Source organism: Adiantum capillus-veneris, chromosome 13 (genome assembly GCF_014529385.1).
Source record: "Adiantum capillus-veneris isolate H3 chromosome 13, ASM1452938v2, whole genome shotgun sequence".
NCBI classification, from domain to species: domain Eukaryota; kingdom Viridiplantae; phylum Streptophyta; class Polypodiopsida; order Polypodiales; family Pteridaceae; genus Adiantum; species Adiantum capillus-veneris.
In genome coordinates this window covers 132,027,660-132,048,614 of record NC_140943.1, presented here as the reverse complement: position 1 = coordinate 132,048,614, position 20,955 = coordinate 132,027,660, and positions in this window count along the sequence as shown.

The following is a 20,955-nucleotide window of genomic DNA, read 5'->3' as shown; positions in this document are numbered from 1 at the left end:
CTTTTGGAAGAGAGAGAGTTTAGAGAACATGACAATAGTTGAGGACCGGATTCATATGGATCCGGTCCCCCCTCCAATAGGCATTTCTATTATAGTTTCTCCCATCAAGAGAGACTTGGTACAATACAATCTTTGTGTTCCTTGTGACCTATGTGATGCAATGAAGATGGAAAGCTTCATGCATCACAAGCATAACATAAACTTGTAGGCATTTGTATTATAGTTTCTTCCGTCAAGAGAGACTTGGTACAATACAATCTCTGTGTTCCTTGGGACCTACGTGATGCAATGAAGATGGAAAGCTTCATGCATCACAAGCATAACATAAACTTGTAGAAAGCATTAACTATCCCAAGCCTCAGTCCCAAGGCCTCAAACACCTTCAAAGGTGGAGAGAGCTAGCGGGGAATGAGGATAGGGAAGAGGAAGAAGAAACATTCCATAGGAGAAAGAAATAGTTCCTCACTTATCATTACTCTTCTTGATAGCATAGTAATGGATATGGAGAAGATGGCAAGCTTAAGCATTGAAGCATGACTATTGGTTGGATTTGCATTACATAGCCAAGAGTGTTGGTGTAGGCTTTCACTCTCACAAGCTTGGAGAAGGAGGTGGTGTTCCTCAACTTTCACCAAGTGAGAATAGCCTTGCAAATGAGTGTGTGTGATGGTGTATATCCCCCTAGCACCCCCCTTTCTTGATTTGGGCAAAAATTCTACTTGTTACAAGCTCATTGGACCCCTCTCCCCTTAGCCAATCACATCCAACATGTAGTCAAGCATATGGGTAGTCTTTTGACAAGTGTCATACTTACCCCTTAGAGAGAGAGAGCTTAAAAATATCTAGATATTTGTTAGATGGAAGTAGAATCTCATTGGACACCTCTTTAGCCCAACCAATAGCATTCAAGCACACCATGTGGTTAAGCTTAGTGAGAGTCTGACATGTGTCCCATGTGCTCTTTTAGAATTCCCCTAACTTTGAGATTTTTATGCATAGGAAGTTTCGCAAGCAACTTCCTCATTAAGTGAGTAGGTTCTCTTTTTGACTCAAGCATCTTACCCCCCCTGCATAGGAAGATTCTCAAGAAAATTCCTCATTAAATGTGATAAGTACCTCAATGCTAACTAGTACAATAACTTTAGCTACATCTCCAAGATCTATGACATATGATATATCAATAGAAAGCACTTGAAACAATGAATCCAAATGTACAACCTCCGACAAATTTTGATATTATTTGTAAAAAATTTACCAAACGCCCAACTTTTCGAAGATGTGCTAACTTGAAACTGCTAACTAGCACAAAAAGCGCGACAGGTTAACATGCTTTCACCCCACATGATCTAACTGAATAAATGTAGTCGAAGACTGTGTGTAGCATAATAACTGGCAACTTACTAAGGAACCACTTCTGTTGATAACTAGATGTACTCTCAATGTGTCTTAGTTTGACTTTCAAATTATGTGCCCGATCAACCTGCACTCTAGCTACTTGTCCAATTCTGACCCATCCAAAGATGGTATAAATCAACACTTGACCTGCTCCAAATCAGCCCTTAACTATGACCGGCTTGATAAAATATTGAATGTGTGACTTGATAAAAACTTCCCCAAAATTTAGCCGAGTTCTAGTGCACACCGGTGACCAATCGTTACAAGTAATCAATCTGGGTGAGTCCCCCCCCCCCGCCCCCCTCCAGGTATGATACCCCCCTCCCCTATTTTTAATCTTGGGAGATAAATTATTGGGGGCCTGCCCCTTACTTATACGCTTATGTAACTTGTAAAAAAAACCCCTCCCTAGCACTTACGTGGTGCGGTAAGTTTTCATGGTGAATCCCTCGGGGCCCACATGGTATCGTCTCTACTCTGTCATCACACCTATCTGCTGTTACCACATGTTCATTCACAAAGGGTTGGATTACCTGAAGCTCTTCCCTAGCAATTGGCCTTGACACCAATGGAATCACCAGAACCTTCTTTGCCTGCTGCTTCTTTAAAATCTTCTTCGTCCTGCTCTGCGTATAGGCTACTGCCTCCTCGTATGTGCACAGTCCATCTATCTTGACTTTATCCCGCACTTTGACATGCAAGCAGTCCACAAACTTGGTCATCTTCAAAAAAATCTGCATTCTCTACAACAGATACCTTAACCAACTTGCTCCACATGGCCTCGAACTCCCACACGAATGCTCAGAAATCACCGACGTCAAGGCTTTGCTTTAGGTTGTCCATCATCCGCTTCACTTCACCACTGAGTGTTGGCCCCATATCAGCTTCAAAATGCCGCCTCCAATGTGCCCCAATCCAGCTTTTCTTCAGCCTGCAATCCATTGTACCATACCTTTGCTTTTCCACGAACCAGGAGCGGGAAAGCTTGGGCCACTCCCTCTTCTCTTGATAAGCCACTCTCCAACAGAAAAAGACCATAGTCCTATAGCCAGACTTCAGCAACTTCAGCACCTGTAAAAGTCGAAAAACCCCACCACGCCATTCTATATAGATTCTGCTCTTCAAACCGCGACACCGTCTTTGACTTTACCAAGGAGCAATCAGTAGCTCCTCCGTGGGGGCACCACTGATGGGATGGGGGAAATGGGAACCCACACAGGACACAAACTCGATGCCTCTCTATAGCCCATTAGATATCCAACACCCCAAGGGTTTTTGCGTGGGGAAAGGGCCACGTTGTGGCTGCATGAGGAGCCACCCAGGGGCGACTAGCAAAACAGGGCAACCAAAGGAGGGGACCACAAGGTGGAAATATGAGGAGCAGGGCGTGAGCACTGAAGGGGGCGATGATCAGGAGCCAGTACAGGGTGACCGATAATCAAAAGGCGAGGTTAAAGGAAAGCCTTCATGGCTGCAAACGAAAAGCTAGGATTGTCGAGGCCGTGGATGCCATCATTGTACCCACACATCTGTTTTGATGCAATGTTTTTGTATGGTTTGGTGATGGCTCGTTTGGATCATTTTGTTTCTGCGTCTTGTCGTGTGCATAGTACCCGTGGAAGTAGTGGCTCTGGGTCTTTTGTGTGTGTGTGTGTGCAGAGAGAGGGGGAGAGAGAGAATGATTGAGTAAGCTATGTAGTGTGTGGTCGAGGCGTGTGTTGTCTCCAGGTGTGAGTGCACTTACATATTGGAGAATTGTATGCATCCATAGGTGTTGGGTACGGTGTTTTGTTGGTGGGTTTATTGCTGAAGTGCTCATGTGTGAGTGTGGGTAGTCCTTCAACTACGCCACCCCGTATCTTTATCCGGCCAGCCGGCCTTCTTGCAATTCCTTCCTGCTCGCAGCCCTGGCGGGTCCCCCTCCTTCTGTGCAAATTGCACGCTCCTCCCATCTTCAACTGGCCGCCACCCTCATGCCGTTACCGTGCAGCCCATGGCGGCCTCTCCTCTGTCACACCTCCTACTGTCCTGGCGGTCCTGCAGCCCCCGCCACCTTTGATGGCGCCCCTCTGAAGCCAGCTTGCAGTCCGTTTCTCCTGTGATGTGGCCGCCCCTTCCACACCTTTGCCTCCTGTAGCGGCTCTACAGCGCACTCTTGCCTGCCACTGGCCTGCACGGCCTCTTCAAATGGTCCCCCCTTCTGCAAACTACCCTACTTCCTTATCTCGATGTTCAAGACCTGCTCTCTCCAGATGGCATACCTTTCCTGCATGCCAACCACCCTGCTCGCCACCTCGACCTCACTGAACTGCCAACCTCTTGGCCAGCGTCGACCTCCTCATGCATGGCCGCAAGTGGCGCCACTTTCCCCCTGGCTTCCATGCTTTCCAGACAGATGGAGCCGCTTGCTTCTTTTTCTCTGTCACACAACCTGCCAACTCGAACTGCAGCCTGTTTGCCTTTTTTTTTTTTTTTTAAAAGCATTGAATTATTTCAAGCTTTCTACTTACTTAGCATGATGTTCCCACCCGAAGATGATCGCAATCCTTTTGCACTGCCAACCGGGTATAACTCAAGCTTGCAGTAGCCGCGTCTGAGTACTCCCGGCTTCAAGTAGCCCTAGCCGCCCCTTTCGAGTTGCACTTCAATTGCTTTGTAATTTGCCAATAGTGGAGGTCATCCCGAACTTGCCGTAAGTATGACAAATAACCTCATTCAATCTTTAGTCCTTGAAATAGTCCTCCAAAAAGAACCCCATGGCCAAATAATGGGACCATAGAGTTGCTATAGAGTAAATTCCCTGCATCGACGAGCATTTTAATTATGAGAGATTAAAAACCAATGCCTGACCTACTAATTTCCACATCTAGCATACACATCTCTGTGGGACCTATTCCCGGTTGCATCTGGTACTTGTCCAAGCCCTCTACTATCACATTGTCTACTGCCCTTTGTCTGCTGCTGGCACTTTCCATGGTCCGACATACATTGGGTGCACCAACGTCAAGAAGGATTGTTGGTACAAGAAGAAGAAGGAGTCAGAGTCTCAAGACAACAAGACAACATCAGAGGCCAATGTGGCAGGTAAATCAGAGGAAGATGCTCTTATTCTCTCAGTAGACAATATTTATAATTCCTGAATAGTAGATTCCAGGGCTTCATTCCATGCGACACCGCACAAGCAGCATTTCCAAGATTACATGAAAGGTAATTTTGGGTATGTATACTCGGGAGATGATGAAGCTTGTGAAATTTTCGGCAAAGGTACAGTTTGTGTCAAAACTGCTAACGGAAATGAATGGAAGCTTAAAGATTTTAGGTATGTTCCTTCTCTTCGCAAAAATTTGATCTCTAGAGGACAATTCGATGATGAAGGTCACGACATTGCATTTGGAAGTAAACGGTGGAAGATCTCAAAGGGATCTTTGGTGGTTGCCAAGGGAGAAAAGGTCGGTACACTTTACTTGTGTACTGTTAGCACGCAACCTTTAGCTTGTGCAACAACTACAGAAGTCGTTAGTGTGGTGTGGCACTATCGTCTTGGACATATGAGTGCCAAAGGAATGCAAATCCTTCAAACAAAGAAGCTTCTACCATGTTTGAAAGAAGTGGACTTAAAGTTTTGTGAAGATTGTGTTTATGGTAAACAAAAGAGGGTAAAATTTCAAAATTATGAAAATGAAAGAAAAAATAAAAAACTTGAGTTGGTTCATTCTGACGTTTGGGGTCCTGTAAGTACACCATCACTTGGTGGCTTATTGTACTATGTAACATTCATAGACGATGCGACTAGGAAAACATGGGTTTATGTAATGAAGAATAAATCTGATGTATTTTCCATATTTCAAAGGTGGAAAGCCTTTGTGGAGAATGAAACAGGTACTAAGGTTAAATGCCTCAGGTCCGACAATGGAAGCAAATATTGTAGCCAAGCTTTTGAAAGCTTTTATGCTAGCAATGGCATTTGGAGGCAAAGAAAAACCCCAAGGACACCTCAACAAAATGGCATTTCTAAAAGGATGAACAGAACAATCATGGAGCGAGTACGAAGCATGCTGCGACATGCAGGCCTATCGCTTGAGCTTTGGGTGGAAGATGTAAGTATGTCTGTGTACTTAATCAACCGATCACCCTCAACGGCATTGGATGGGGGAGTTCTAGAAGAGGCATGGACAAGCAAACCGATGAATTATGCATTCCTCAAAGTGTTTGGGTGTGAGGATTTCATGCACATAGATAGAAGTGTAAGATCAAAGCTAGATGCAAAGTCCAAAAAGGGTTTCTTCATTGGCTATGGAGACAGTGACTTTGGTTATCGCCTATGGAATCCTAAAGATGGTAAAATCTTTAGGAGTAGGGATGTAATTTTTAACGAACAAAATATGTACAGAGATTACTTGGAAAGAAAACAAACAAAAAAAACAGGTGATGAATACATGGAGCTTGAGGACCGTGAAGACTCAAGGATAGAAAACGGTGACAATGTGCAACAACATCAACCAAATGAGGAGCCTCAACCTATTCCCCGAAGATCTATAAGAGCAAGTAGACCTCCAGAAAGGTTCGTTCCATCCTTCAACCATCTCTTGATCTCAAATTCTGGAGAGCAATAATCATACAAAGAAGCTATGCATCACGAATCCAAACAAGACTGGATGAAGAGAATCACCACATTGCAACCAAACATGGGACTTGGTTGAGTCTCCTAAAGGTAAGCAAGCACGTCAAAACAAATGGGTGTACAAGCTGAAGGAAGAAGAAGGTGGGAAGAAAAGGTACAAGTCTAGGCTTGTGGTAAAAGGGTTTTCTCAAAAGAAAGGTATTGACTTCAATGAAATACACTACAAGAGGTTGTGTGCTCTTGTGACGCTGTTAGCGACGGAAATACATTGGGTTTTTATAACCCCCGGCGTCGCTAAAAAAGTCGCTACGAGCGTCGCTACGAGAGCGTCGCTATAGGCGTCGCTATATACGTCGCTATCAGCGTCGCTATATAGCGACGCCTATAGCGACGCTCTCACAGAAGACTATAGCGACGCTCATAGCGACGCTACAAAGCCATAAATAGCGACGCTTATAGCGACGCCCGAGAGAATATTTTTTTGGTGGCAGGGCATTGAATGCCCTGCCACCCATCAACCATATTGTACTTGATTCACTTTTTAAAAAAAGTGCAAAGGTAGATAATAGACCCAAAATAGTCACCCACAAGACGCATTGTTTGCAAAATTGACAATTGTACACATCATAGGTAAAATGAATTGATTGGAAAATGTAATAATGACAATTGTACAACATCATAGGCATAAAGAATTGATTGGCAAAAGGAACTGCGGTGACAAATGTAATAATATACATGGTTCAAAAAGACGTATAAAATCCGTCTCATGATACATAAGCTATGAGAAACCCTAAACTAATGCTATCTAGCTATGGCTAAACTGACGTCGTCTAGTCAGACGTCTCATCGCGTCCAAGCGGCGTATCTGTCGGATTCTGCAAAAAAAGACAATAAGACAGTTTTCAGTAAATATAAACATATAACGACATTTATAAAACAATACAAAAAATAAAAAAGAGTAAACCCTAATACTAACCATGCCGCCGCGAGAACTGAGAATGTCCATCAGGGCGTTTAAGCCCTTCCTGCCTGCATACGCGCGCTCGTACGGTGTGGGATCACGTCCTGTCATCGACCACTGTCAAAACATACAAAGATTTCATTATGTTAGAACTAAAAAACTCATAAACCCTAAACTATCGAACATGCATAAAGAGCAATGTGAAAAGACTTACAAAATCGGCCTCAAATGATGCCCATCCACCGCTCCCCAAGTGGTGCGAGCTCCCTGCCTCTACTCGCGCTCTGGCTGCATCCTTTTGTTGCTTCCACTTGTCGGGATTCTCGCGCGCTGCTTTCTTCGCATTCTTCCAATCTTCTTTGGCCAGCCAATCTGGCCTATTCCACCCATTCTTGATTGCTTTTTGCACTTCGGAACGCTTGTTTTTGCAGTATTCGCGCATTCGAATCTTCATCAGGTCTTCATTGAAGCGCTGATCCCGTGTTGAAACGGGAAACTCATCATGAAGTATGCTGATGACTCTGTTTTTTAAATCACTTGGTACTTCACTCCATTTGTTTAGTATATAGTGTCTAAACAGCTGAGAGCAAAGACCACGCATGCGCAAGATCACCTTCTTGACGTCATCATCCATGATGATGCCGCCGCTGATGTCAACGGAGTAAGGCAAGACCTCTGGCCGGTGACGCGTGAACCTGGGTGTCCCGGCAGGGGTCTCTAGCGGCGTGTCGATGGGGGTACGGACGTCAGGTGTCTCCACCGGCGTCTGGGCCCCGAAGCGAGGAGTGTCGAGTGGGGTGGCTCCTGGCGGAGTAGGTAGAGGTGTGTAGCTTCTAGGAACAGTCAGCCGTGCAAAACCTGGCGTAGACGGCGATGCTGTGGCTGGTGTGGGGGCGGGCAAAGAAGGGGAGGGTAAAGAGCCTCGTCGAACACGAGGCGGTGTGGAGGCATCGGTGGTGGAATCCCCACAACAACCGCCACCGCCACCACTAGAGCACCGGTGTCTAGACGAGTGTGAAGCTCGTCTCGTCGACGCCGAAGCTTCGGAGCGCGCCGAATGCTCCGAAAGAGAGGGAGATGTGGATGGTGTAGGAACGCGCGATGATGCACCAGAGCGATGACGCTCCACGTACCACTGTCTCTGCTGCGGTGACAAAGAAGAAAGAAACTCCTCATTATCCATACCTGCATTAAACACACGAATATTTAAACTTAATATTGAATGAATAGAGTAGACAATGACGCAAAGACCATTAAATACAATGACGTAATGACGCATATAAATACAATGACGCCATGAATCGAGTGATAGAAGAGGCAAGTCGAAAACTCAGAATTTTCAATCAAAAGATGTGAGCACGAGTAGAAAAGAGCGTTATACACCATGGAAGGTACTTAGAGAGCCAGAGCTTTTACAACACGGAGCAAAATTGTTCAAATACAATATTTGTGGCCTTAAGAGATCTCTCTCTCATCCTTGCATAACTCAGCATAACTTCCTATATCTATATAGAGCTCTCCGTTTAAACACATATCCTCTGTTTCATTTTGTAGCTCCTCTGCATGCACCCCATATAGAGTAGTAGCATCTTGATGCTCGTCTGGCACCACCGCAGCGGCTTCTGATTGAGCATCTTCTCTGATCTCCTCCATTGATGTCGTTGTGATTGGCACATGGTAGCCTTCATACGTCCTTGCACTACGAGGGGCTACCTCTATGACGTACCACCAGTTTGATGTAGACTTTGTAGGATGAAATACTACCTGCCAGAGCCACATAACTTACATGAGAGCTTTCAAGCACATAACTTGTAAAAGGGGGATGTTAACTATTTACATACTTACTTGTTCACAATGCTCGGGTAGTACGAAAGTGTCTCTTAGGTCAGTCCATTTCTTAGTAGAATCCACCTCAAGAAAACCAGACTCTCCTCTACGCACAGTAGCGTTGCGACCCTCCATGATTATCTTGAACCATTGCACGTCGAACAAGTCGACAAAAAATCCTCTGTAATCGATCCTCAAAATCTCTTGCAGCGTGCCGAAGTAAGTGAGTTCCGCCACCACAGGATCTGCATCAGAGGAACGTCGTCGACTAGACTGTTCAAATTTTGCCATGATTCCACAATCTTGAGTAAAACGCTTTTTGTCGATTCGTTCCACCCTAAAATGTCGACCTTTACACCATGCTGCTGTGTATGACTTATACTACAACGAACAAAGATTATGAGTGGCCGTTCAAACGTTTATAAATAAAGTCACTTGCTAGTCGTACATTGCAAACTTACCTTGGTCGCGCAACCCTGAGAGTACTCCCACTCTTCTTCAGTCACTTCGTCATCGCATTGTTGTGCGCTTTTCAATTGGTTGTGCAACCATCTTAAGCTCATGAAGGTTGGTAGGCTCTCCAGAACCGCTGGATAGTGCATCGGTGGTCGTCTTCCCCGTCTCCACTCGATTTGTGCCCTTTGTCGCTCTTGCTTTGCATCCTCATATTGTGAAATCCACTTTTGCATCACTGGATTGTGAAGCATGCAAAATCGGTTGATTTTAGCCTCTAGATCTTCCGTCATCTTCTTCTCAACATCGAGATTGCACATGACAATCCCAGATATGCGCTCATCATCTATGGTTCGCCATAGCGTGTCCCGGGATTTATCAAATCCGTCTAGCCACTCTCCAATGTACACTAGGGACTCTGATACCAACCAACCTTCTGCCATGCTACCCTCCGGACGTGCCTTTTGACGCACATATCCCTTAAGCGTTTTCATGAAACGCTCTAAGAAGAACATCCATCTGGAATGAACTGTGCCAGCTATTTCCACCTCATCAACTATGTGAACAAGAAGATGCACCTGAATGGTTAGCATTGTAGTAGGAAAATGTTTCTCAAACATGCACACAATCTCCGCAGCATTTAGTTTGGCGAATGGTATGGAGTCTACGTCGATCTCCTTTTGTGAGATCCATTGCACCAGCTTTGCAAGTTTGTAGATTGTGTTACGGATGTCGAGAGACAAACATCCCTCAATGGCAACCGGTAAAATAAACTGTAAAGTATGTGCAGCAATGATATTAAAGTCCACATTTTATGCAATGATATTAAAGTCCACATTTTATGCAATGATATTAAAGTCCACATTTTATGCAATGATATTAAAGTCCACTATGAACGTACCTGACACATTTTATGCCAATCGTGTGACTTCAAACCGGTAAGCTTTCCTTCTTTAGTAAAACACGTTCGGAGCGAGTGCATTACGCCAGTGGGGGTCCGCAAAGATCGAATGGCCTCTTTTACTTTGCGTTCTTGGGCTCCTGTGAAAATCCATGGTGCTTTAGGGAGTTTTATCGATCCATCAAACGCTGTTTGCGGCCAATATTGCTCCATACGATCCACATTTCTAAGGTCAACTCTGGCTCCCAAAGTATCTTTCTTGCCGGTCAAATGGTCCCATAGTAGATTACCCACATTCTTGAATATGTGCATTGGATCGAGCAAGTGATTGATCACGAGTCGGGGCCAGTATGGTAACTCGTACCATAGAGATAGTCTCTTCATCCCTGGAGGCAATCCGTCATCGCACATCTCCTTCTGCTCTAGCCATGCTTGTGCAGACATCCTTGGTGGCTCTCTTCCCAAAAAGCCGTCGCGTAACACATGATTCTCTGGAAGATACGCTTGATGACCTTCGTAGATTTGCTTCTTCAGTGAGGGTGCCCTACGTGCATTCAGTCTAGGTCCACATGTGACACATGCTCTGTATCCGCTTGTTTGAAGCCTTGCATGTATACACATGATAATAGATCAACTACGGGAAAAAACAATATTTACAGTGTCTGAGTGAGGAGTGTCAATAGATCACCTGAGCATTCTGTTAGCCCGGGATAGTCATGCATGGTCCACATTAGAATACCTCTGATCAAAGCATTCCATCGTCCTGTGTGTCGGCTCATATCCACCACCTCTATGCCAATCCACAATTGTTGTAGCTCTTCCAATAGTGGACGAAGATACACATCCATATTCCCCACTTTATATCGCCCTGGCACAATCAAGCTTAGCCATAGGTGCCCCTTCTTCGTAGTCAACCACGGGGGAATGTTGTAGTTGACGATGACAACGGGCCATACACTGTAAGATGTTGATCTTTGACCAAATGGATTTACGCCATCCATAGCCAGGCCTAAGCGCAAATTTCGAGCTTCCCTGGCAAAATCCGACCATGTTCAATCTATATGTTTCCAGGCTGCGCAATCTGCAGGAATTCGTAGCACACCATCCGAAGATTTATTCTCCTCATGCCATGATGCTAGGGCGGCCATGGACTTACATTCGAAGAAATGCTTGATGCGAGGAAGCAAAGGAAAATGTCGCAAAACCTTTTGTGGAATTTTTGTCCCGTGGAGATCTACTCGATATCTTTCGGAATCACATTTCGGACACTTCTCCATGTCTGTGTATTCCCCTCTGAAAAGAATGCAGTCATTAGGACAAGCGTGGATAGAATTGTAATCCATCCCCAAGTTTCGCAAAATCTTTCTTGCTTCATCTCGGGAATCTGGCATCACATTGTCAGCTGGTAGTATGTGCTCTTTCAGCAATCTACACAACATAAAAATATGATACAGTCATGTAAAAATCTATCAGATCATTATACATTTAGAGTTCTATTAAAGTAAACTACTTGTAATAGATCACCTGAAAAGCGTTGTGACGCTAGTGTCACTCCATCCAAACTTTGCCTGCATGTTGAGAAGAACCAAGAGTGCTTTCAATCTACACATACGTGCTCCATTATACAATGACGTATCGGCTTCACTTTTCATATCATCATAGATAAGCCTTTCTGAATCCATGATCGTCTCGATCATTTCATCAATCTCGGGCTCAAACATTGCCTCGTTGGGAATGTGCTCTGCATGATCATCCCCCGAGCTATCAGAGGCTACATCTTGTGGCCTCACATATGCTGCTTGACCAAAGCGCCTGCGAACACGTCTATTGGGTTGCAAGATTGCTGCTTGTTGGCCAGCGTCAGAGTCCGACGAGTTATAATTGGCAACAACTCGATCTATAATAGATGGATCGAACTCGCCAAATTTGCGAACGTGCTGCAAAGAAACACGTCTTGTCCGTCGCACAGCATGCTTGCATTGATTACAAGGACATAAGACCCTCGTTGAGAGATAGGTGTTTCGGTTGGACGGTCCCACATCCTCGTCGCTACTCATAATGAGGATAAAAAACTTATAACCTGGACAACAAATTTAATATTCTATTGGCATTCTTCGTCTTATCTCTCTCTCTCTCTCTCTCTCTCTCTCTCTCTCTCTCTCTCTCTCTCTCTCTCTCTCTCTCTCTCTCTCTCTACCTCACATTCTCTAGTCATGTCCAATCCCCGCACACCTCGGTCTAGAGGTGCACGGAGATCAGAACCACCGGGTTATAATCTCGTCTTTATTGGTCAATACCTATATTTGTGGGTACAAGAAATCTACACACCCACGTCTACATGATACTGCATGTAGTGGACAAAATCCCTTTGCCTCTTCTCTAGCTGTAGCACTTCACTTCATCTTAACATCTTTTCACAGTAGATCTTTTCACTGTTCGTCTAACTCTAAACCCTAAACCGTAAGTAATTCTTGCGTGGACTCGATCTAACGTAAATAAGCGTAAATCTAAATAAACGTAAATCTAACTAAAAATAAAGCTAAATCTAATTTAACGTAAGTCTAATGACTAGAGGTTGTCTAGATGGTCATTGTGTCGAGGATGTAGTGACTCTTGCCGCCCTGAAGATCCACCTTCTTCCCTATCTTCTGAAGACATTTCACCAGTACTTTTGGATCGACGGAGCCCACCATGAGTGAAGGCAGCAATACCCTATATTCCATTGAGGGCTTTCTTCACCTGCTTCATGCAGGCATCGCAGTCTATGGAGACCTAAATCTAATCTAATATAACGTAAATCTAAATCTAGCTTAAATAAATGTAAATCTAGTTAAAAATAAACCTAAATCTAATTTAATGTAAGTCTACATATAACCTAATCTTTAACGTCTTTTAAGATAGTTTCCTACGACGTTATAACTCTCTTCTTCTTGTGTGTGTGCGCGTGTGTGGATGTGTGTGCCAATAAAAAGAGATAAATGGTATAACCTTTCTATCACCCATGCCAAGTATAATAGATTGATTATGCCATTTCCCTCTTGAATAATAGGTCTTCAGTTCAACTCCTCGTCGGCTAGATCTTTAGGTCTTTTAATTTTAATTAGTTTCCTACGACGTTAAATTAGTTTCTCTCTCTTTCTCTCTCAATGTGTGTGCGTTTTTTTGGATCGTATGCATGTTTTCTCTCTCTTTTCCTCTCTCAATGTGTGCGTTTTTTGTTTATGCATGTTCTCTCTCTCTTTTCCTCTCTCAATGCGTGCGTTTTGTTTATGCATGCTCTCTCTCTCTTTTTCTCTCTCAATGTGTGTGTGCATTCTTTGTTTATGTATGTGTGTGTGCGTTTTTGTTTTTGTTTGTACTCTCTCTCTCTCTCTCTCTCTCTCTCTCTCTCTCTCTCTCTCTCTCTCTCTCTCTCAAAAACACTATGTGTGTGTGTATGTGTGTGTGAGAGAGAGAGAGAGGGAGAGAGAAAGAGGGGAAGGGAACATGAGAATGAGGAGAGGGAAGGAGCATACTTGGCACTCCTTCCTCTCCTCGTGTGTGTGTGTGTGTGTGTGTGTGTGGAGAAGAAAAAGAGAGAGAGAGAGAGAGAGAGAGAGAGAGAGTGAGGGAGAGCGTTACCTGCTCCTTGCTTGAGGGCGCCGAAAAACTCAGATCTGAGATCTGAGTTTTTGGGCGCGCTCGGTTATTTTTTTTACCCCAGCCAGCGTCGCTATGAGCGTCGCTATAAGCGTCGCTATGAGCGTCGCAAATTTATTTGTAAATTTGCGACGCTTATAGCGACGCCGGGAATTTTTTTTTTTGAGCGTCGCTGTGTGAGTGTCGCTAATATGAAGAACCTCTTGTAGTGATATTTTCTTCTGTTGTAAAAATAAACTCAATTAGGCTTGTCTTAATCCTTGTGGCTGCTCATGACCTAAACCTTGAGAAAATGGATGTAAATACGGCATTCCCTCACGATGACTTAGAGGAGGAAATTTACATGCTTCAACCAAAGGGGTATAAAGTAAAAGGTAAGGAGAAAATGGTTTGCAGATTAAAGAAGAGCTTGTATGGTTTAAAGAAAGCATCAAGAAATGGTACTTGAAGTTCAATCGATGGATGTTGGATCATGGATTCACAATATGCAACTCGGATCATTGCGTCTACATAAAGAATTTGGGAGATGGAAAGGTCATCATCCTAATGTTGTATGTTGATGACATGCTCATTGAAAGTGCTAACATGCAGGACATCAAAGACCTAAAAGAGGAGCTGTCTAAATCTTTTTCAATGAAAGATTTAGGTGCTGCAAAGAGGATAATTGGTGTAAAGATATCAAGGGACAGGACGAAGAAGACAATAAAGCTATCGCAAGAGGATTACATCAAGAAGGTACTAGAAAGGTTTACAATGCAAAATGCAAAAACAGTTTCTACACCTTTGGCTGGCCACTTTAAACTAACCAAGAATATGTGTCCAAAGACACAAGAGGAGATAGCATGTATGTCTAAAGTTCCATATGATGCAGCAGTAGGTTCTCTTATGTATGGTATGGTCTGGACAAGGCCAGACATTGCACATGTAGTGGGAGTTGTAAGTAGGTTCATGGACAACCCAGGTAAAGAGCATTGGCAAGCTGTGAAGTGGATAAGTTAGGTCTCTCAAAAGGGACAACAAAAAATGCTTTGTATTTTGGAGGAATTGATATTTTTCTAGAAGGGTATACTGATGCGGATATGGCAGGTGACAAAGATACTCGAAGGAGCACTATTGGCTATGTCTTCAGGGTTGGAGGCACAACAATAAGCTGGGCTTCAAAGTTGTAGAAAGTGGTCTCACTTTCTATCACGGAAGCAGAGTATGTAGCAATGACGGAGGCAAGCAAGGAAATTTTGTGGCTTCAAAGATTCTTAGAAGAGCTTGGATTCAAATAAGACAATTGTGTCTTGTACAGTGATAGCCAAAGCGCTATCCATCTTGCAAAGAACTCAGCCTTTCATTCAAGGACAAAGCACATTGAGGTGAGATATCACTTCATACGCACTCTTTTGGAGGAGGGACAGCTAAAGCTAGGAAAGGTGCATACAAGTGAAAATCTTGAAAGCATGTTTACAAAGGTGGTCAACAAGGAGAAGCTGATCTTTTGCTTATCTTCAATCGGCATTCAAGGATAAGAAGCCAAGATGGAAAGGAGTCACAGGTTTGGTTTGGAGATTAATCTCCAAGTGGGAGATTGTTAAGTATGGAGCCTGATTTACCCCTTGTAATTTTCTGTGTTAAAAATGCACACTTGTAAGGCCCCCATTATGAGGAGAAGCCATCGTACGTGAAGAAAAATAACTCGTCGGAAATCAAAATTTTCACGGCTCGTGGGAATATTATGGCCAGACGACGGCCGAAAAGTGGTCGGAAAACGACCGGTCAATTAGCCGGTTGGCCAGTGGCCGGTAGTCAATGGCCGGTGGTCGGAATTCAATGGCTGGTGGCCAGTGGTTGAAATCAATGGCTGGTGGCGAAATTCAAAAGCGGACTTGTCTTCTCAAGGGCGGCCACACATGGGCGGATTGGAGGGTCTGATTTGGACTTGTCTACACAAGGGCGGCTACACATGGCTACCTCCCATGAGAGAGGGCAGCCCTTTTGGCCTATAAAAGGAGGCCATTTCTACACACATTTGATAGTGTGAAGGTGATGCAACAAGGTGGGTGTGAGGCGGTGAGAGTGAAGCAAGGCGGGAGCTCCAAAAACATATAATCCCTTTGTAACTTACTTCTTGTTTTGAAGTACTAAATCCATTGAGTGGCTGCTTTCCTGTGGACGTAGCCCACATTGGGTGAACCATGTATATCGTTTGTACTCTCTCTCTCTCTCTCTCTCTCTCTCTCTCTCTCTCTCTCTCTCTCTCTCTCTCTCTCTCTCTCTCTCTACTCTATAATCTCTTGTGTGTGTAGATTATCACTCTCCATTAAGTAATCTACTCAATTATCTACTTAGCTACGTCATATTTCGTAACACAAAGTGTTGTTCTGTTTTTTGTTTTGACTTTATTTTGTACCGTTTTGTTTTTTTTTTGTTTATAATGTTTCATTTAAGTACTTAAAAGTAGGATAAGTAGAGACTACCACCATTAAATTTGGGCAAAAAGATTGAGGAAAAAAAGGGGGAAAACCATATTTTGGTTGAAATGACCATAACTCTAAAATTTTGAAAATTTGATGGTAGAGATCTTAAAAGTGATCCAAATTCAAAATTGTGTGGATCAAGGGCATTGACATACTCTCTAGAAGCAATCTGGAAAGTCTGGCCTGATTTTGTAGAAGAACATGGATCGCGATTCATGTACCCCAGAGACCATTTTTGGTGAAAAGTGTCCAGTGACATTGTGCATCAGTGGGAAATTTCTCTGATCAAGCTTGCTTGAAAAAAAAAAATCAAAAATCACATCAGAATTCACTGGTAGGGCAATAGAAAAAACAGACATTATAGACACAAAATTTGGGGTTTTTTCAACTTTTTGGGATCAAAATCCAAAAAAGGCGTGAGATTTGGCTTCTACAAGGAGTAGAGAACCAGCAGGACAAAATTCATGAAAAAATGCTTCCAAACATGGATCACAATCCATGTACCTTTTGACATTTGGGGCTGATATTTGACAAGTACGTCCTTGTCATAAAATATAATATCTAGCTTTACCAAATTATTTTCTCATATTAAACTGATCACTTAATGTGGGAGAATAAATGGGAACAAGAGTTAGAATAGAGACATGTGCTTCTAGACCGCTTCTAGCCCTATCTCAACACGGGACCAAAGAGGAGAGATGGTTACATCTCAATAAGGGTCCAAACGGAGGTAGTCTATCAAAGAGAAATGTGCAACTAATGAAGCTTAAAAGACCTTATGGCTAGCTTCGTTAAAGACCTCCGATGGTTAGTGTTAAAAGTCCTTTGACCTTAAGCAAGCTAGGGCTGAACTTGAGGTGGGAACCCGACCTACACTTAAGCAAGCTAGGGCTGTGCTTGAGTTGGGAACTCGACCTAAACTTAAGCAAGCTAGGGCTGTGCTTGATGTGAGAACTCGACCTAAACATAATTGTGCTAGTTAGCATTGTCCCGGACATGAAAAAGCATGACAGGTTAACATGCTTTCACCCTGTGAGACCTAAATTTTATATGTAAGATAGGGGTATGTTAGTTTTCTTCATTGATTGTTGCATAAGCGTAGAAAGGGGGGTCATGTTCCCTAATATAAGTCGTATATAGGGGTTTTATCAAAGTTGTCCGCTTGCAGGTGGCGTCCCGTTTTTATATATAGAGTGAATCCCCCGGGGTGTGGGCCTATGAGAGGAGTCTACCAAGTACCACCTGATGTGCTTGACCACCAAGTGACTTCCAAAAGGCAAGCAGTGGAGAAGATAGATGAAGTGCCAAAGCCGGTGAGTTTTGTGGAGAAATCTGAGGTGTATTCGAGCTATAACAATGCGTTGGATACGGACAGCACATGGGAAACGGGGTATGCTTTCTCAAGGTATGAGACACATGATGTTATGTATGTCGATAATTTGGTCAAAGAACAGCAGGTTGTAGGTGAACATCCAGTTTGCGAAGACGAAGGGGTTGGGCAACCCTCTCTCACTCCTTGTGATGGTCAAGCCATGTTGACTGAGGAAGAATGTCTTGATGAAGATGATTGGGGATTCAATGATCCAATGGTCGATGTTGATGACGAGTCGCAAGTTTTGGTTGCTAAAGCTATGGTGAGAATACACGGTATGCAAGGCTTGCCACCGTTTTCAGTGCTTTTTGAAGAGTCTACAGGTGAAGGTATGCCAGTGTCTGCTTTGGACGATCAGTTGCCACAAGGTGCCTTGCTTAAAGACAATGATGTTGTGGAGAGCTCTCTAGCCGACGGTTGGGAAACAGATGATGCAGAGGATTTGCAAGGTGTACAGGCTTGTTTTATGCATGCACCTTTTGAAGGGTTATGCTGTCAAGAACTACATACATGGATGGCTTACAAGTTTACAAATGCAAAGCAGGGATGGCGTGTATTTGTGTTATAAACGGATTGCGATGATCAATGCCATGTTTTTGATCCACGTGGAGTTTACACTATGCTTGGGAGAGCCTATGGCTTTCCATTTGACCCAGGTGGGTGTTATGGCAGCCAGTGAATCTCTCTCTATCTATCTACTGCTATTTATCTAGTTCTTGTACATATTATCTATCAGCTTTCTTCTTATGCACTGATATATTATCTACATAATACTATGGTTGAGCATGATTGCTCAACGAGGGGGTCGGGCAATGATGGTGCACCCAAGGTGTGTCGGACCATGGAAAGTGCCAACAGGCAAAGGGCAGCAGACAGTGTGATAGTAGAGGGCTTGGACAAGTACCAGATGCAACCGAGAATAGGTCCCACAGAGATGTGTATGCCAGATGTGGCAATTAGCAGGTCAGGCATTGGTTTTTAATCTCCCATAATTAAAAATGCTCGTCGATGTAGGGAATTTACTCTATGGCAACTCTATGGTCCCATTATTTGGCCATGGGGTTCTTTTTGGAGGACTGTTTCAAGGACTGAAGATTGAAGTGAGGTTATTTGCCGTAATTACGGCAAGTTCGGGATGGCCTCCACTATCAGCAAATTATAAAGCAATTGAAGTGCGACTCAAAAGGGGCAGCTAGGGCGACTTGAAGCCGGGAGTACTCGGGCACGGCTACTGCAAGCTTGAGTTATATCCGGTTGGCAGTGCAAAAGGATTGCAATCGTCTTCGGGTGGGAACAGCACGCTAAGTAAGTAGAAAGCTTGAAATAATTCAATGCTTAAAACAAAAACAAAAGGCAAAACAGGCTGCAGTTCGAGTTGGCAGGTTGGGTGACAGAGAAAAGAAGCAAGTGGCTCCATCTGTTTGGAAAGCATGGAAGCCAGGGGGAAAGTGGCGCCACTTGGGGCCATGCATGAGGAGGTCCACGCTGGCCAAGAGGTTGCCAGTTCAGTGAGGTCGAGGTGGCGAGCAAGGTGGTCGGCATGCAGGAAAGGCATGCCATCTGGAGAGAGCCAGTCTTGAACACGGAGATAAGGAAGTAGGGCAGTTTGCAGAAGGGGGGACCAGTTGAAGAGGCCGTGCAGGCCAGTGGCAGGCAAGAGTGCGCTGCAGAGCTGCTACAGGAGGCAAAGCTGTGGAAGGGGCTGCACAGGGGCGGCCATATCATAGGAGAAATGGACTACAGGCTGGCTTCAGGGGGGCGCCATCAAAGGTGGCGGGGGCTGCAGGACCGCCAGGAGAGGAGGAGGGGTGATAGAGGAGAGGCCACCATGGGCTGCATGGTAAGGGCATGAGGGTGGCGATGAGTTGAAGACAGAAGGAGCATGCAGTTTGCACAGAAGGAGGGGGACCCGCCAGGGCTGCGGGCAGGAAGGAATTGCAAAAGGGTCGGGTGGTCGGGCTACAGATACGAGGTGGCGCAGTTGAAGGGGTTTTTGAGTGGAAAAAGGGCCACGTTGTGGCTACACGAGAAGCCGCCCAGGGGCGACCAACAAAACAGGGGCAACCAAAGGAGGGAACCACGGGGTGGCAATATGAGGATCAGGACGTGAGCATTGAAGGGGGCGGGCTTGGAGAGGCCAAAAGGATGGAGAAAAGAGAAGGAAAGTCTACATGGGCTGCAGTTCATGAAGAGGGGGGCGCTGCTGCAGAGTGGGCACCATCCGAGGTGACGGGGCCGAGAGCAAGGGATGCTGCCCGCGGTGTCGGTGATTGGGGTCGACGAGGAGCTGCATAAGGCAAAAGACAGGCCAGAGATCAGGAGCCAGTACAGGGTGATCGATAATCAAAAGGCAAGGTTAAAGGAGAGCCGTTATGGCTGCAAGCAAAAAGCTAGGATTGTCGAGGCCGTGGATGCGATCATTGTACCCGCACATCTGTTTTGATGCAAGGTTTTTGTATGGTTTGTGGTGACGGCTCCGTTTGGATCATTTTGTTTCTGTGTCTTGTCTCGTGCATAGCGCACATGGAAGCAGTGGCTCCGGGTCTTTTGTGTGTGTGCAGAGAGAGGGAGAGAGAGAATGATTGAGTGAGCTATGTAGTGTGTGGTCGAGGCATGTGTCGTCTCCCGGTGTGAGTGCACTTACATATTGGAAAATTGTATGCATCCATTGGTGTCGGGTACGGTGGTTTGTTGGTGGGTTTATTACTGAAGTGCTCATGTGTGAGTGTGGGTAGTCGTGATTGCTCATAGACGAGTCCATGGTGTGAAGGTGTGTGTGCAGAGAGAGAGGGAGAGAGAGAATGATTGAGTGAGCTATGTAGTGTGTGGTCGAGGCATGTGTCGTCTCCCGGTGTGAGTGCACTTACATATTGAAAAATTGTATGCATCCATTGGTGTCGGGTATGGTGGTTTGTTGGTGGGTTTATTACTGAAGTGCTCATGTGTGAGTGTGGGTAGTCGTGATTGCTCATAGACGAGTCCATGTTGTGAAGGTTGGCAAATAGTGTGCGTGTGTGTGATTCTGTGTGGCTTTGGGTGTTGGATATCTACTGGGCTATAGAGAGGCATCGAGTTTGTGTCCTGTGTGGGTTCCCATTTCCCCCATCTCAACGTGGCCCTTCTTGCCACAGTTCCAACATTTAAGAACTGACTTTGTGCGTGACTTGCTCTGTCTTGAGCGATCACGAACCTTTTGATTTTCGAACATCTCCTTAGGCCTTTCTTTTGTTTCCACTGACAATACAACACTTGATGATTCTCCTGTGATTCTCCTTTGCATTTTCTCGCTTAGGAGAACACCCACAACATCATTAAACTTAA